Genomic DNA, 17,176 nt, shown 5'->3' with positions numbered 1-17,176 from the left:
CTCATAGTTTGGACGAGAGGTCTTTCTCCAACCCTTCTTTTACTTTAATAAAGGTCTATAGCAATCCTCACAATGCCGTTGTCTGACATTTACTCATGATTCTGGAAGATCGTCGATCTGTGACGTCTTCGGGCCTTTTGGACTACACAGTAGGGAGAGGGGGGGAGGAATGTGTATACTGTAGTTTCATATTGGAGATTGTCTTCATTTAATTCCCCTTTAATTTACAGTTTGACTGTCCACTAACTTCGACAATGTAAAATACTCCATTTAAATGTTACCCAACATACAATAAAAAATGCCCTTGGAATGATGCACACAGTGTAACTATCGTTTCCCTAGAGATCACCAGGAGGATAAGTGCCCAGCCTGCAAGCTCTTCAAAACGAAGATACTTAAAGATTGCTGGGCTGCCTAAAAAATGCAAGTTGAGGTATCCGCTGAATCCCTCGCAGTTGCGAAGGACTGCGAGGCAGAGTAGGGCAGTGCCAGTTTCATTAGTGAAGCCAAGGAAACATCTGTTAGAGAACCATTAGAGTCCCATGAGCTGGTCCCCAGCTTCGAAAGGCAGATTTTGGCACTGTTATGGAGCCTTCCTCTGGTGACTAGGCCAAACATATACAACACAAACACATGGGGCCTGCTTGGGATCGGCGTCCAAGACTGGTATGCCAACCAAATCGAAAAACAAACCACTACCGTTTCGATGCATATGCCGAGAAAAAATGTGCAGAAACAAAATCCTCAGCCCGAGTGGCTCTCATTCGACCCACGCTTGAAAACAATCGCAACCACTAAAATGTACTTCTTAGCCCCCAAAGATAAGCAAACCGTCTCCAAAACAAAAATCGCAAGCACTGAAATTAATAGTTTTGGCACCGGTCTATAAAACGTCGAAGTCCTGTCACACAGACAGGCCAATCACTATAACTGACATTAAAAATGATAAAAGCCCTCCGGTGAGGAGTAGGTGGTTTTTCCACCTACATCATTTTTTCCACTTCCTGGGCAAAGGAAAGGTTAAACACACCATGAGTAAGATGTCCTTCTTTATGGAGTTCTTGGCTGAACATCCAATTAAAAGATGGCATATTGTTTCTGGTTGGTATACCACACCAGACACCATTGAGGTGGAGGAATTTACAGATGACTAGGGCACATTTGAGGAAGATCCAGATATTGACCCGGATGACTTCCAAGTTCTGTCCCCTGATGTTATTGATAATCGAAGCTCATCTTTCCCATAGATGACAACTTTCTATATAATTACTTCTTAAAGAAGGCTGCATACTATTTCAAAATAGAGCCACACGAGTCTGAAGAATTTTGTGGATGAGATCCTTGATGAAAAAAAAAAAGCAAATGGGGCAATACATAACCATATTGCAGTCGGTCAAGAGAATAATTATTCCATCTCTCACCACTCCTAGACTCGCGACATCCCTGTATAGAAGAATGGTTTGAAGATGTTCCAACAGACCCACTTTACATCTTGGGGCATCCAAAACCAGACTCGCTAGTAGTTGCCACTTACCTGTAAGAGGACACAGGAACATCCTTAGCCTCTTTTGAGTCACCACCAGACAGAGCAAAATAAATATGCTGTGATTGAGAAGGTAGCAGCATCAGCAGCATACCAAAATAGAATCGGCAATAACGCAGCACTTATGACTAATGATGCCCATGAACCATTAGGTTATGATTCATAGAATGTTTTCTTATGGGATACCCCATTATGAAACTTTTCTTTGAAGCAGGCCCTTAGTCTCAAATGCTGAAGCTTTTAGTGGAGGGGAAACAATCTGCTAATGCTATGATTAAAAATGCAATAGATGCTGAAAAAGCTGGCAAACTTGGAGCTGAAGCGACCCTAGTCAATACATGCCTGGTTAATGGATTCCAGATTCAGATCTGGGATTCAAGCCCCCTCCTAAACATGCCTATTGAGGACAATGTTTTATTCTGCAAGGCAGTTGAGGAGGCGTTGGAAACAGACAAATTATAGCATGAAACTCTCAACAACCGTTGTGGGTTACACACCCAAAGCTTCTCCAGAATGTCTAACCAGTCCGGCTACACCTCAGGTGCAGGTTCAAGCCCTTGGTTTACTTAATGTCAACACGATACATCACAGTCTACCTTTTAAAGACCATTCAGAAATGGTAGAAGTTGAGGATGAGGCCGAATCTCTAGAGGAGCTGCTGCCTCTAAACAATGGCGCTCGATCCAGGTTCACTACAATGTCTCCCTGGTAGGGGGTCGTATAACATCTTTTACCCACGCATGGGAGGGAATAACGTTACACAAGTGGGTTTTATCAACTGTAAGAAGGGGGTATTGCGTGGAGTTCGTGGAAAAACTATGCAATCTACCTCCGAAACACAGATCGGTGTAGCTGGAACACCTGTGAATCCTGCAAGCAGAAATTCACAGCCTCTTGGAAAGGGAAGCCATAGAGCAAGTCCTGCTATCACAGGTAAACAGAGGCGTTTATTCTGTTTACGTCCTTGTTCTAATGAGACCAGTGCTTCACCCAAGGCTGGAAAATACATATGTCAAGCCTCAAGTTCAGAATGATAAGGTTACAAAAGGTCATTTCACTGCTCAAAGGTTTTTTTTCTGGTAACACTGGATATGAAAGATGAAACCTTTTATATTTCAATGCTGCCAGCACATTAAAAGTACCTATGGTTCAAACTAGGACCCCTTTGCTATCAATTCAAGGTACTGCCTTTTGGGTTTGCATTCGCCCTTTCATTGTTCACAAAGATGCCGACTGTTGAAGCAGCACCCCTTCGAAGGGACTGGATTCCAGTGCACCCTTATCTGGATGACCGGTTAATAACTGGGGAACCCAGGATTATGCCAAAAAAATCACTCGAATGACTATCCGCCTTCTACACCAACTGAGCTTTTCCATCAATTAAAAGAAATCCAGGGTAGTACAGTAAGCAAACGCAATTTATGGGGGCTATTATCGCAACCAAGAAATGTCTGTTACCCTCCAACAAGAGGATACAAAATCTTCTAAAACAAATCCCCTGTTATGTGGTTGGTTGCCAAATAACAGCAAAGTTATGCGTCCGCTCGACTGGATGGCATCCTGTATCTTCATTGTGCCACACACCAGGCTAAACATGCGTCCAGTACAAGAGTGGTTAACGAAACAGTGGTCTCAAGCAGATAGGATTTTGGATGACCTAGTGATGGTTTCGCACACATTGGTTTTGGACTTAAAATGGTTGGCTGGAGAAAGCATGCCAAAGATCGCAACAGACACATCACTAACATAATAGGGGGCCCATTGCCTACACCTCACTGCACAGGAGACCTGGCTTCTCGCACTAGCAAAACAGCACATGCATGTTCTGTAGCTTATAGCAGTTTACAGAGCACTTCATGCATTCAAACAGCAGCTGAACAGGAAATGTGTTAATAACAGAGCACTGGAGTTGAGGTGAGTGTGCTCAACCTAAAATAGTTGGATTCATTCCTTGTTCTTCTTAATCAATAAGTGATGCTTTGGGTGCAAACCTGCTAAAAAAAGTGCCTCTGTGAAGTAGCACTAAAATAGACTATCGTTCCAGGACCTTGGCTGTGAAACCAGCGGTGCGGGCTGCACTCCCTTGTCCATAGTAATGTGGTTTCTCTAGGTTTAAAGATATATATCCAAAGTAGAACAAATTATGTATCCAGTTTTTTCATCAAATTTTACTGAATTTTTATTCTTAGTAATCTGAGATTCTAATATCTCTATTTATGCAGGAGCCATAAGGAAGGCCAATGCATTTCTGAATTAACTTCCTTCATCAGGGCCTTATTGGTCTGATTACCGTAATTATAACAAATTGGTAGTCACCAAAAATCAAACAACATTTAAATGACCCAAATTGGCCATAGTCCATAAGTCAATGTTTCAAACATGCAATAACAATACCCATGTTCATTCCACGTATAAATTCCATTACAAACATAAACATTGATGATAATCATTGTGGTTACATCCCATAAATTGACATAGCAAAAGATGAGTGAAAGGATTAGTTCCGTATTACCAGTTATGCCGCTGTGCATGATATTGAATGGCATTTGTCACAGTAAATAGTGAGAGAAAGAAAAATAATGATTTGTACATACGGATCAGGTTGATAAATCAGAGTGATGTGATCACAAAGTTAGCAACAGACAAAACAAAGAATAATGTGTTAGAATTGGCACTTGGGTCTGTCATGAGTAGTAAAAAAAGGGTAAGCTGCAGTGGTAACTGACCTCTATTGCAGGTTGAACAGCATCTGCACGTGTAACTGGGAATTCTGAAAGCAATCGTAGGGCATTCAATATGATCTCTCCAAATAGATTTGTAAATGTTAAAGTTACAGAGGACGATTACACTTGGTGGTGAGTGTAAGTAGATTTTAAAAGTTGTCATTAGATCTCGTGCTTACTTAGCATCTACGAGTGGCTCGCAATGAAATGCCGTGAGATAACAGAGCACAACAGTCATGTTTTATATCAACAGACAGTGTGGAGCACACTCCCGAGGTTGTCCATTGATGGGATTACCACCCCTTACCTCCAGACCCTTCCCTCCACCCCCTTGGGAATGTCCAATTCTCCCCCCACTTCTATCCCCTCACCTCCCAGCAGGGGCTCTGGGAGGAGTAGAGGTAGGGAAAAAAGTATATACCAGTCACTGTGCAGAAGTAAAGAGAGTAGGCAACAAACCCCGTGCAATGGGCGGCTAATCATATTCATCTGCACAGGAGTGGTTTACTAATGACACATATTTTATTGATGGTCCACCGCTCAAACATTTTAGTAACCCTTTGTATGTGTATTAAATACTTGCACCAGTAAGAACATATCAATACACAACATTTCAAATAGCTGCCCCACACATGTTCATTTTCTAATACGTCGACACAACTCAGTAATGAACACTCAATGCTTTTTACACTCATGCATAATGTAAATCGTTTAATTATAAGAACTAATTAATAAAGAAACATTGCTACCATTATGGTCACTATTTACTTAAGATGCAAAAGGTTACTAATGAATATGCAGCAATCATTGTCATTGCCTTCAAATCTACTCAAGACTAATCGGCCATCTCAGGGACATATCCAACGTACTGCCTGCCTCATCAGATCTCACTAAGCAATCTTCACAGAAGCACCTGCCCTTTCAATACCTTTCTCAATGTGATGTCAATGATGGGTAAAACCTCTCATACTCTCTATCTGTAGACTGTAGGGAGAGGAGGGCTGGAGAGGACTGGATGCCTGGAGCAATCTGCACAATCCAAGAACAATTCTCCAAAATATCAAAAATCACCTTTCAAAAATCACCATGGTCTTCCATAAAAAAGCAGAATAAATAGTCAAAAACATTTCTAAAAGAGGCAATGTCAATTGGTATCAACCATGGTGCCAGCATCAGCCAATGAGGATCATCTGTTCATAGATAGTCGGCTGCTATGCCATGGGCAGAAATGGAAAAAATACTCCATACAGCTTAGTCCAAATTAATAGTACATCCCAAACGCAAAGTGAAAGTCCCCTTGGTGCTCAAAAAGCCATAAAATCCAATTTCAGAGGCTTCAAAAAGGAGGGATTTTACCCCTCCCCTCTTCATAGAGTTTACACGTAGAGTGTTCCCAATCTGGTTCCCAATCTGCCTCTGCCCTCCAGCTCCTGTCTGCCTCCTGTCTTCTGCTAGCCCTTTTATAGTATCTGAGCATAAGCTGACCACTCCGCCTATTGGCATATCTAACATTGTTTAGATCGGCTCATTATCTGTGCTCAGCATCTTTTAGAGAAGCAAGTACAATGCAGATTGCCCAAACCGTTCACTCAGTTTCACGAGCCGCTGTGTTATTGCACTGCGGCTACAGGCTTTGCAGGAAGTGCTGTAGTTCATAGTAGTTCTGTCAACAATTGCTATTTTAGTTATCTTTACTATAACCAAGGCACTTGGAACACTTTCCAGAAAGTCTGAAGTTCATCCCAGAAACATTGTCAACCATTGACAGCGTCCAGTGATGTGACCCAAGCAACTGGTCCCACTTTCTCTCAACTTAAATGCTCATCGTGCAACCAGGTTATCATAATCCACCTGCTGCGTCTTGCACCCTCTGCCAACACACACTACCCCTGTGCGATTTGACCCACTACTTTCTTAGCACCATTGTACCTCCCAAATCAGCACAATTCCTCACCCACCTGACAACCCATTACTGAGCCACAGAGTAAAACGCATCACACCAAGTTTCCACCTCCATGCGGGACTCGCACCTTAAAACCTGAGCCCATACCAGGACCTACCACAGCCACTCAGCTGCCACACATTACCAGAACCAGCAGCCACATGACACCGCACAACCCCTCCAGCCCACTACACAAATCCCAGCACATGCCCCCGATTGTCTGCTGTGGAGGCAGTGTGTGAGAGAAAGTGCATACTGTAGTAACGTTTCTAGTATCAATCTGGACAGTGTGTTGATTCTTAATATAGGATTTGTGTCCAGTCTCCCATCGTGTAGGAGAGTATGCACTGTGATTGGAATATCAATCCTGATAGTGCTGATATGGGGGCCGGCTGTGCGTATTTCCGATATGAAATGGCAGTCGGGTATGTATTGAAATTAGAATGGGGGAAGAAATTGAGCATTCAACCCTTCATTATGAGAAGTTAATCTGTATATCCATCTCGTTTCCTTCTCCAGTACACTCTGCTGTATGTTGGAGCTTCCTTTGGTCACCTCCAGGATCCATCATAGTATGTCATCTTGTGTAGGTTGGAATTCAATATAGTGGTCCACCAGGGGTTCTCTGGTGTTTTTGATCTGATTTTCAATCTGTGCTCTGATATGAGTGTGCACAGATTGCATGGTTTGTCCTACATTTCGGAGTCTGCATGGGCATTGGATGCAAAAAACTACTTGACTTGTTTTACAGTTTGTCAAGTTTTGTAATTCCCATGTTCTCCCTCTGAATGGCCATTACCTCAGGTTTCATCCCGCTAACGGCACGCTTCCGCGCTGCAAACATTGAAGTGTATTTTGACTTTTCTGTGACCAACACGCCACACTAAATTGTAAGTAATTGTGACATTATTCTTAATTTCAGGATGCAACACAAATGTGCAAACATTACATCTGCATTATCTTTTATATGCATCAATTATAGAATGGGTTATGCTTATTAATCTCCTTATGATTATGTTAACAGTTGCTCCATGTACCCCTAGACCTCAGGAGGGTTTCCTGCTTGGAGATTTTCAAATACAGGGTAAGCCCTTTCATACACTTCCTTTTTTGGCATACCCAGAGATCAAATACAGTGGTCATCAGTATAGTATGTTAGCTGGAAATAATGAATGTTCATTGCATTGCAGGGTATTATACTTAGCCCTGACGAAGGTGGTTATTAACATCAAAAAGACAGCTGAAATGTGGAAAACTGGGTCGTCCATACCGATACCAGCACAAACTACCCAGGCATCACTTTGATTCACCGCTCATGTTGGCGAGAGATAGACCTGATACTTTGCTTGATGTTGGCAATTGAATAATCCAACTCATGCTTGGCAAGTGATAGACAAGACATTTTTCTCGATGTCAACCAAATAATCTAACACGTGTTTAACAATATTAATATTTTTTTTTATTGAATTTAGCATTTATTATTGGTGGTAGAAAGGCAAATGAACAGAAGAAAATAATTTCTTATTGATGTATTTCCATTAATAAGTATATTATTGGTAATCTATGCATCACAATATGATGCACCATTAAATGTATTAACTATCTCTAATTTTACTTTCCATCTTCGGGTACAACTAATATCACCGGTTTTCGCTTTTTCCACTACCCTGCGCCTTTTCAGGGTAGACATACTTCGGTTTACTATCCCCGTCAACCTATGTTTACTCATTCCTTGTTTTTTTTCCTTCTACATATTGATCAACTAGCACGTTTTATATGCCGGAGTGACTCATTTCACATTCCTAGACTTTGTATGTTGTGTATAAAATGTCATGTATATGGCATTTAAGGATACTGTGAAGATTAGTTCCTAATCATAACCCACAAACCAAAAAGCTCAAACTCTCTGCATACTTAACTCACTCAAACTCGCACAACCACCTCTCGCACCGCAAGCCTCATGCACTTCACCACCCCGCAACAATACATAAGCCGCACCAACAGCACACAAGGACTGACATCGATCTGATACTCGCACCAAAGCTCAGCACATGGTATACAGAGTTGAAGCTGCCAACAGTACACTACCCCTAACTCTCCTATTCCCTCTGTGCATTACTAACCCATCCCGCCTTCTCGTTTGCAGATCCGCCAGAGCGCCTGGGGACCAACTCCGTTGGTGACGGTGCGCGGTACAAATACCTGTAACATTTAACCTGTTTTCTTTTCTATTGTCTGTAAATAAACTGTTATCATTGACTCTTCTGTGTTAGTACATACTAACCAGATGAAAAATAATTACCTTTATATGGTCACTATATTCTGATTTCACATCAAAATTGTATAACTTTCAGTGGAGGGATTCCTTGTTCTATTGATAGATTTTACCCCAACCTCCACTGTGGCAGGGGAACTCCCAAACGTTTTGTTTGACAAAGATTATAGAAAAGCCATACACGCAGACCAATCCACCAAATGCAACATAAGAATGTCCAGTGCAAAATCTAATACTCGTGAGCTCTTCTCCACCCTTCGAGATCTTGAAATCCCCTTGGCGGCACCGACTGACTTTTCAAAAGATGATGCCCTCTGTTCCAAAATACAATAAGCCCTCAGTGAAAGCATCGTAAATCTGCAAGAAAAAATCCTCGCTAATCAATTCGCCATTCGCTCTAAATGTCGACAAACCACTTGCCCCCACCAGAGTCCCCTGCCCATCCTCTCATTCAACATTCACCCTTTAACAGAGCAGGAAGTAACCAACATAATCCAAAGCCTAAAACCCTCGCGTTGCAAAGGAGATGCCTGCTGAGCCCCAATCAAAGACTCCGCTGAAGCACTCGCCCCATCATTTCCGCCATCAACACCTCATTCACAACAAATCAAGTCCCAGCTAGCCTTCAAGATGCCTAGATTCTCCCTCTATTCGCGAAACCATCCTTGGACCCCACCATCCCAACCAACTACTGCCCCATCACCACTGTCCCTTTCATCCTAAAAATCCTAGACCGAGCCTCCTACCTCCAGCTCAAACACTACTTTGAAGAAAACCACATTCTTGGTCTCCGATAATTAGGCTTCTATCCAAGACACAGAACTGAAACTACCCTGCTTGACTTGTAAAAACCACCTAGGTGATATTAGACTCTCGTAAACTCTCCTTTCTGCTAATGCTCGACATATCTGCTGCCTTTGACCTTGTTGACCACCAAACTCTCTGCCAAAACCTTGCCACAACTACCAACCTCCCCCTAACAGGATCGCCTCCTTCTCATCCAGAAGATCCACTTTGTTTTTATGGACTACCACGCTGCCCACCCCTACCCCTGTAACCTGTGGCGTCTCACAAGAATCTGTGACCACCTCAACACCGTCTGCATCTCTTACTCGAACTATGTTGATGACACCCAAATCCTCATCCCATTCTCGGGCAACTACCAACAAGAGATGGCAACCACCAACTCCATCTACACAGAATCATTCAAGATTGTATGGCATCACCTCTCCTATGCCTCAATGATGACAAAACAGAAATCCTCCTTATCTGCATGCGTGCCTCATATTGCAAACTTGACCTTGTGTACAATGCCTACACCATCGATGGACCCCCAATCCTCACCTCCATGCCATCGCATCCTCTGCTGCCTACACTACCAAGCTTCTAAATGCCAGCAGACATTTCCTCACCACCGATAATCGCCTCACCATAGCTAGAGCAATTATAGGAGGTAAACTCAACTATTGTAATGCTCTGCTAGCAGGCACATCCGAACACAATCTATGCAAGCTCCAAGCCATCCAAAACAATGCCCTAGTAGCCGCCCTAGGGATGTCCAAATACAAGCATATCTCTGATGCCAGAAGAAAGGTACACTGGTTACCAATACGCAAACGGATCAAATTAAAAACCCTGTCCTTGGTTCACCGCTGCATCACCAACACTGAACCGGCCTACCTCTCAACGCTTTGAAAGATACCACCCTTCTCATCTAACACGCTCATCGAACGCTCACCTCATCAAAGTGCCAACCTTCATACTATTGACTGCCTTTGGTACCAGCTTCCCAGTCACTGCCTCCAAACTATGGAACAACCTCCCTCTGTCACTCAGGAATGAACCCTCACACTGGACCTTTATAAAGAATATAAAGCTCTTCACAATGTTCTTACCTAAACGGTCTTCACCCTAACGTACCATCACAAATTGTTAACTTAGCAGAGTGAGTCGGGCCACAGGGAAGAATAGAGCGAGAGAGAGAATCGCCAAGGTTGCGAGAGTCTTATAAAAGTGCTGGTAGCATCCAGGTGGATGTTCAAGTCTCTGAGGAGAAGTTTGGAGGTAGAGGAAAGGAGCGAGGGGGAGAGGTCAGCCCACTCTGAGAGGAAGAGGGTGACCTGGCCAGATGGCAAACAGTGAGAGAGGCCAGGAGAGATGGAAAGACCAGGCATTCAATAAAGGAGTAGTGCTGCATTGGAATGATGGAAGCAGGGTTCCACTCTGGTCAAATCAAGGCTACACCCCCATCGGGATGGTTGGTTCTAGGTTCGGAGAGGATCTTCTAGCCATCGGGAAGGAGCGCGTCAAACTCGTGACAAAGCTGGCCGTGAACCAAGTATCGGTGAGACGGCGTACATCCAAATCAAGCTCTTCCAGGAGATGGCAGATGTCAGACGAGTGTTTGACAGCTAAACGAGAGTTGAGAGTAGCGATGTGGAGCAGGTTGCCACATTTGAAGGACTTCTCGGGAGGGGTACAGACCAGATGTACACTCTGCAGAAGTGATGGAGGTGCCTGAGGATGGGCAGAGGAGGAAGGAAGAGTAGGCAGTGTAGTCGGAGGTGGAGAAGAGTGCCAGAGGGGTGGCAGAGGGAGGCAACGGAGTGGCAAGAGAAGCATCAGGGGGTGCCAAAGAGTTGGCAGAGGAAGGAGACGGCAGAGGAGCCAGAGAGGGGTAAGAAGGGATAGCAGGAGAGGAAAAAGAGGTTGATAAGGTACGGGAAGCGTCTATCAAAGAGATTGGCCGGAGGGCCCTGGACCAAAAAAGTGCCATTTAAGTAGACATTAATGATCGTCTTGGAGGGGTGGAAGGGGGCCATGAGGGCCTCCCACCGGGTACCACCATTAATGGGAGAAGAGGAAAAAGGAGGGAGAACAGAGACCACATCGGGGGGTACATAGGCCTGGAGCAGGAATGACAGAGTATGTCGGTAAGGGTCTGTCTAGAGGAAGCACTGGTATAGATATCCGCGATAGGGAGGACTGGGTTGGTGACCAGGATGTCCCTTTGGGATTTTTTCCTGATAGACTTGGTGAGAGGAATAGGATAGTCGATAGAAAAGCATTTGGTAAAGATAGGTGATACAGAGAGCACCATGGTGGGTGTAGGGAGGAAAGAGGTGGCAGTAGGGAGAGGGGATCTGGGGAGGAGATAGGGGAGGTCACACGGGGGGCAGATAGGAGGGAGGCACCAGGGGGGAGACATGAAAAGGAGGAGGGCACAACAAAGAACAAGAACGGACCCACAAATCAGATGCATTACAGAACCATCAGAAAGAAAAGAGCACAACAGGGAACCTAGAAGAAGAAAATGCACATGTAGTATAGAACCAGCCAAAGCACAAATCACAACAGGGAACCTGGAAGTAAAGAAAGCAGATGCAATACAGGACCAAAAGCAAAACAGAGGTCAGCAGGGAACCTAGAAGTCAAGCATGCAGGCAATTGCAATGTGATGCCACAAACCGTGGATAGCAACACAATTGAACCGTAAAGAGCAAACACCAAGTCAATACAGTCAACAAGGCACAGAACACAACAGGAATCGAGAAGAAGAAAGCAGACGTGCAAAGTAATTCCAGAAAAACAGTGTAGCACAAGACAGTGTCATCAGAATAGTAAACAATAGTTTGAAGAGGGAAGGGCTGAGATGCAAGAAGAAGGAAGGGAAATGTTGGAGGGGGGGCACAACAGGATGCAGTATCTACGATGCAAGGGAACGGACACGGCCAAGTTGTTCGTTTATTTGAGCACAGCACAATACAACACACCCAGGTTCCACTTACCTGATCAGTCGCACCAGGTCGACCGCTGCAGTCTACGTGCTACCACGGCGGACACTGGCAGACACCACTGGAGCTGTCCTTAGCCTCTGGTCCTTGGCCGAGGGGGCTGCCATGGCAGGGGGTGACTTGGTTGGCTGATTTTAATGGGCCTTTCCAAACGATGTGGAGCGTGGTGGGATGTAGGGAGGGGGAGGGGCAACAAACAAGGAAGCAACCGGGACAAATGCTCATTTTGGCACTCCATCAACTTTTGGCACTTCTTGTAACTTCATATCTTTTTTGAACCATTAAGGGAGGGATAAGACACATTCGAGTTTAATACCATCCTTGTGAAGTTATATTTTGTTCTAATAAATTGCATTAAAGTGAACTTTACAAAAAAGTATGTAATGCTTAATCACTATAATTTCTCAGTCTGTGTATTGCAATTGTACACTATAATGTTGACTTAATTGAAAATGAAAAGACAGTTTTTGTAATAAGTATTGCATTTTTCAGATCCTCATTTCTCTTAGGAATTCCTAGCAGTCTGCCCCCCTGGCAAGGATAGCACTAAAATGGTTAAAGCAGTCGAGACTGTGGATTGACTCAGCAGCAAGATAGCTGCCTGTATCTGAGATCCCTTCCGTCCGACCTGGGGTGAAAAGATTTGGTAATATTCACTTAAGACCTGTACATACACAAAACATACTTGGTTTGGCTGGAATCCTATCTGTAAGGACACACTTGCCTGAAAGTGCTAACCTTTGAGTAGCCTTGTGGTGACAAGCCGGTCAGCGGACCAAGTCTACAACCTGATAAAGGGCAGTAGGAAATGAGGTTCACCTCTACCTAACTTACAAAATGTGGCGGTACCCTTCAGTTGCCACATGCGCAAACAGCCTTACTGCAAGGAAGAGGGTGTTATATGGCCTAGTCAGTTTTTTTTTTAAAAACTTTGTTTTTTACAACATTCAATAACAAACAACACAACATACAAAATATACAATCTAGCACTTCATGCTGGCAGTTTCTGCCAGCATTATTGTTCTGGCGCTTTGTTCTGGCTACTCAGATCTTTGGTTAGTTCCGCACAACTGTAGATTACACCTTTTGGACCAGCTTGTACTCGATAAGTTTCTTCTCGGCTAGTCTGGTGCCTTAGTAAGGGGGCTCTTCTTGCTCTTCTGCATTCCCTTCTGCGCTTTGTTTCCCACTGGGGTCGTCTGTCGTTTCCATCCCTGGGTTCAAACAGTTCCTCTATCAGTGCGTTCCATCCTAGTATCTTGTCACTGCTCTCATTCATCCCCCTTTGCAACGCTCTGGTCCATACTGATGTCTCGGCTAGCGTCCATCTTTTCAGGTCGGCCATCCATGCCTCTATGTTCGGTCCTGTGTTATATTTCCACGCCATTGCAATCCGACATTTTGCCAGAATGCTCATCAAGCCCTTCGTTTTGGCTATGTGTATTCTCTGCTTGCCACCTCTTGGAAACAGTCCTAGCAGATCAGATTCCGTCCACCACGCCTGCATGTGGACTCCTGCCCCTGCTGCTCTTTCCTTGATGTTGTCCCAGAACTTTATTATTACTGGGCTAGATATTATCCTGGGGGTAAGGTATGCCCAATGCGTAACGTCAGGCTGTGTCTGCCTGAATCATGCGTTTTTCAAGACCTTCTTCGTATGTCTTAAGACACTTACTTGTCCATTCTTGATCCGTAAAGGTTTTCTGGTGTTCCGCCTCCCACTTTGCTCGTGCCTGCAGATCACTTGAGTTGCTTTTCAAAAGCTGTTCGTAGAGCCCTGACACTGTGTGTCCTCCTTCTGACACATCGTGCCATGCACCTAGTTCTCCCTGTGTTTCAGCGTTTCCGGAAAGACCTGGCCATTGTTTTTTCATCCTCTGGACCATGCTGTTGTGTAGCATGAACTGGCAAATGTGTACATCATACTCTTCTATCAGGGTTTGGAACTCCACCCATTGTCCCTCTTTCCACAAATCTCCGACCTGAGCTATGCCTTTGGCTTCCCAGTGTTTCCGATCCATTGCTAGGGCTTCGGGTCTGGTGCTAGCCAGCCCTGCAACGGTGATCTGGGAGAAGGAGGGGTCTGGGGTTCCCTGGATTTTCCACGCCTTCTTCCTTAGGGTCAGCCCTAGTCTGACCAGGGTGGGGAGAGTGTCAGTCCAGGACTTCTCCATCCATATTATTTCTAGCAGAAAACAGTGCCTCAGTGCTGGCTGGAAGGATAGTGAGTATGGATGTGTCGTCCCCCAGCCACCGAACCACAAATTGCAGCTGCCCTGTTAGGCAGTAGCATTCGAAATCTGGCAATTTGATTTCACCTGACTCGTAATCTCTTTGTAAAGTGTTTAGGGCTAACCTGTTTCTCCCACACCCAACCCCCCCCCCCCCCATGGAATCCCTGTACTATTGTGAATAGATTTTTAAGTAATGACCCGGGAATGTTCGTGAAGTAGTATAATGGGCGGGGTAATGCCATCATTTTCAGTAGGGCTGCTCTTTCCATCATTCCTAGCGGCAGTGTCTTACAAAATGCCATGGCCATTACCAGTTTCTCTAGGGCGACTTGTTTGTTGGCTTGGTATGTGTCCATGAGGTAATGGTGTATTTCTAGCCCCAAATAGCGGAAGGTGCGTGGTGCTCATGTGGGGATCAAATCTGGCAATTGGTCTGTGGGGACCCATCTAAGTTCTGCTGGGGGATACAGGGAGGAGGAGTTATCTTTATTAATGGAACTAGCTGATAATTTAGCAAATGCGTCTATCATTTCCAGCACGTCTGGTAAGTTAACTCGTGGATTGGTGATAAACAGCATATCGTCTGCGTACAATGAGACTAGGTGTATGATGTTATCTATTTCTGTCCCTGTCTTCGTTATATTCAGCTATCAGGAAGGCCGTTAATGGCTCTAAGGCCAGTGTATAAAGCATCGGGAGAGCAGGCAGCCCTGATTTGTGCCCCTGTATAATCTCCAAGCCTCCGAAATGTGTCTGCCCGTCTACACCCTTGCCCTGGGATCCTTATATAGTAACCTGATTCTTCTGAGAAAGCCCTCCCCTATTCTGAAGTGGGCATGTGTGCTCAACAGCCAGTTCCAATTCACGGAGTCGAAGGCTTTGACAGCATCCAAGGACGCTATTGCGCATTCCCCCGGTCTGTCTTTAGTCTGGTCCACCACATGGTGCAGCCTTCGCAAGTTTCAGGTGGTGTTGCGCTCGGGGACGTAGCCTGTTTGGTCCAGGTGAACTAATGTGGGTATGACCTGTTTAAGCCTACCTGCCAGGATTTTGCAATCTTGGTTAATTATAGAAATTGGCCTGTATGAGCTACAGTCTAGAGGTGATTTCCACGGCTTCTGGATAGGTGATTCTACCATACTATCTGGTAATTGGCACCACTCATATGCTTATTCTTATACTTCCAATAAGGTGCTAGAGTATGTTTGTAATTTTTATAGAATTCTCCAGGTAACCAGTCGGGGCCTGGGGTTTTGGCTGTCGGGAGACAATTACCGCTACCAGTTCCTCTGCTGTTAGGGGGGGGCCTCAAGTATCTGTACCTGGTCTTCGGTTAATATCCGCAGTGCAATTTGGGTTAGGGCGTCGGCTATGTCTGAGCTATCGTCGTCCTGATTCCGCAAGTACAATTTTCAATAAAATTACGAAAATACATGGTTATTTTCCTCCTGGGTCCTCACCTCAACCCTGGTCCCATCTTTTATCGCATTGGGTCTTTTTGTCCTGCTTAGTTAACCAGGCTAGGATCCTGCCCGGCTTGTCACCCTCTGCATGCAATTTCTGTATAAATTTCCCGTAATTTAGGTTCCCCAACTTTTGCACTGCAATCTTAATGCTACTAGTTCAGCTGATTCCTCCCCTGTCATGCACGCCCGGTATTTCCTCCCCTTCTATTGCTCGTTCTATTCTCACAAGTTCAGCCAGGATACTCCCTCTAAGTCCTGCTGTCTTCACAATCGCTGCTCCCCTAACCACCACCTTAAAGGCATCCCATTACGTCCCAAATCATCGGTCTACACTACCTGTTTTAAGTTGAAAGTAGTCTTCTATTGTGTCCTGTAGATGTTCTTGAAATTCCCCTTCCATCAGTGCTTCCGCCCTTAGTGGCCATGTCGGTATGGGGGCCTTACTATGTGTTTATGCCCATGTCACCACTAGCGGGGCGTGGTCTAATGGTGTTCTAGCTCCGAGGTGTGCGCTTGTGAATTCTCCCAGTGTTTCATTACCTGTGAAAATTTAGTCGATATGTGTAAACGTTCCATGTGGGGCACTGTAATGTGAGTACCCTCTGTTTTCTGCATGTAGTTTTCTCCAGATATCTAGTTTCCGGTGGCTGAGAATTCTCTGCAGTGTTTTAGCAGTTGGTGCTGGCTTTTTGTATTTGTTGTCTGACCTGTCAAGCAATGGGTTGAGTACGCAGTTAAAGTCCCCAGCCCAGATAAAGGTTGCCTCCCTGTATGGGGCGAGTCGGGTGCAAGTTTCTTGAACATAGTGGTGTCGTGGTTTGGGGTGTAGGTATTTATCAAACACTATTTTATTTTACCATTCTGCCCTCCGAGTCCCGTTCCTGCATTATCAACTGGAATGGGACATTGGGAGTAACCCAGGTCAGCACTCCTCTGGAGTAGTTGGAGTAGGTCCAACCAAACATTTGTCCGCCCCATTTCTTAGCTATCCTAGATTGCTTTTCTTTCATCAAGTGGGTTTCTTGCAACATTGCTATTTTCACTTTTGATCTGTTGAGCCAGGCGTACACTCTAAACCTCTTAACATAGTAATTCAGTCCTCGGACATTCCAAGTGGCTACAGTTATTCTTTCTGGACACGTTTTACCAACCTCTGCTGTGGCCTGTTGATACCCATGAGACTTCTTGACTTCTTGTGC

Source organism: Ambystoma mexicanum, chromosome 9 (assembly GCF_040938575.1).
Source record: "Ambystoma mexicanum isolate Mex_15411 chromosome 9, UKY_AmexF1_1, whole genome shotgun sequence".
Lineage (NCBI taxonomy): Eukaryota > Metazoa > Chordata > Amphibia > Caudata > Ambystomatidae > Ambystoma > Ambystoma mexicanum.
This window is presented reverse-complemented; position numbering follows the sequence as displayed.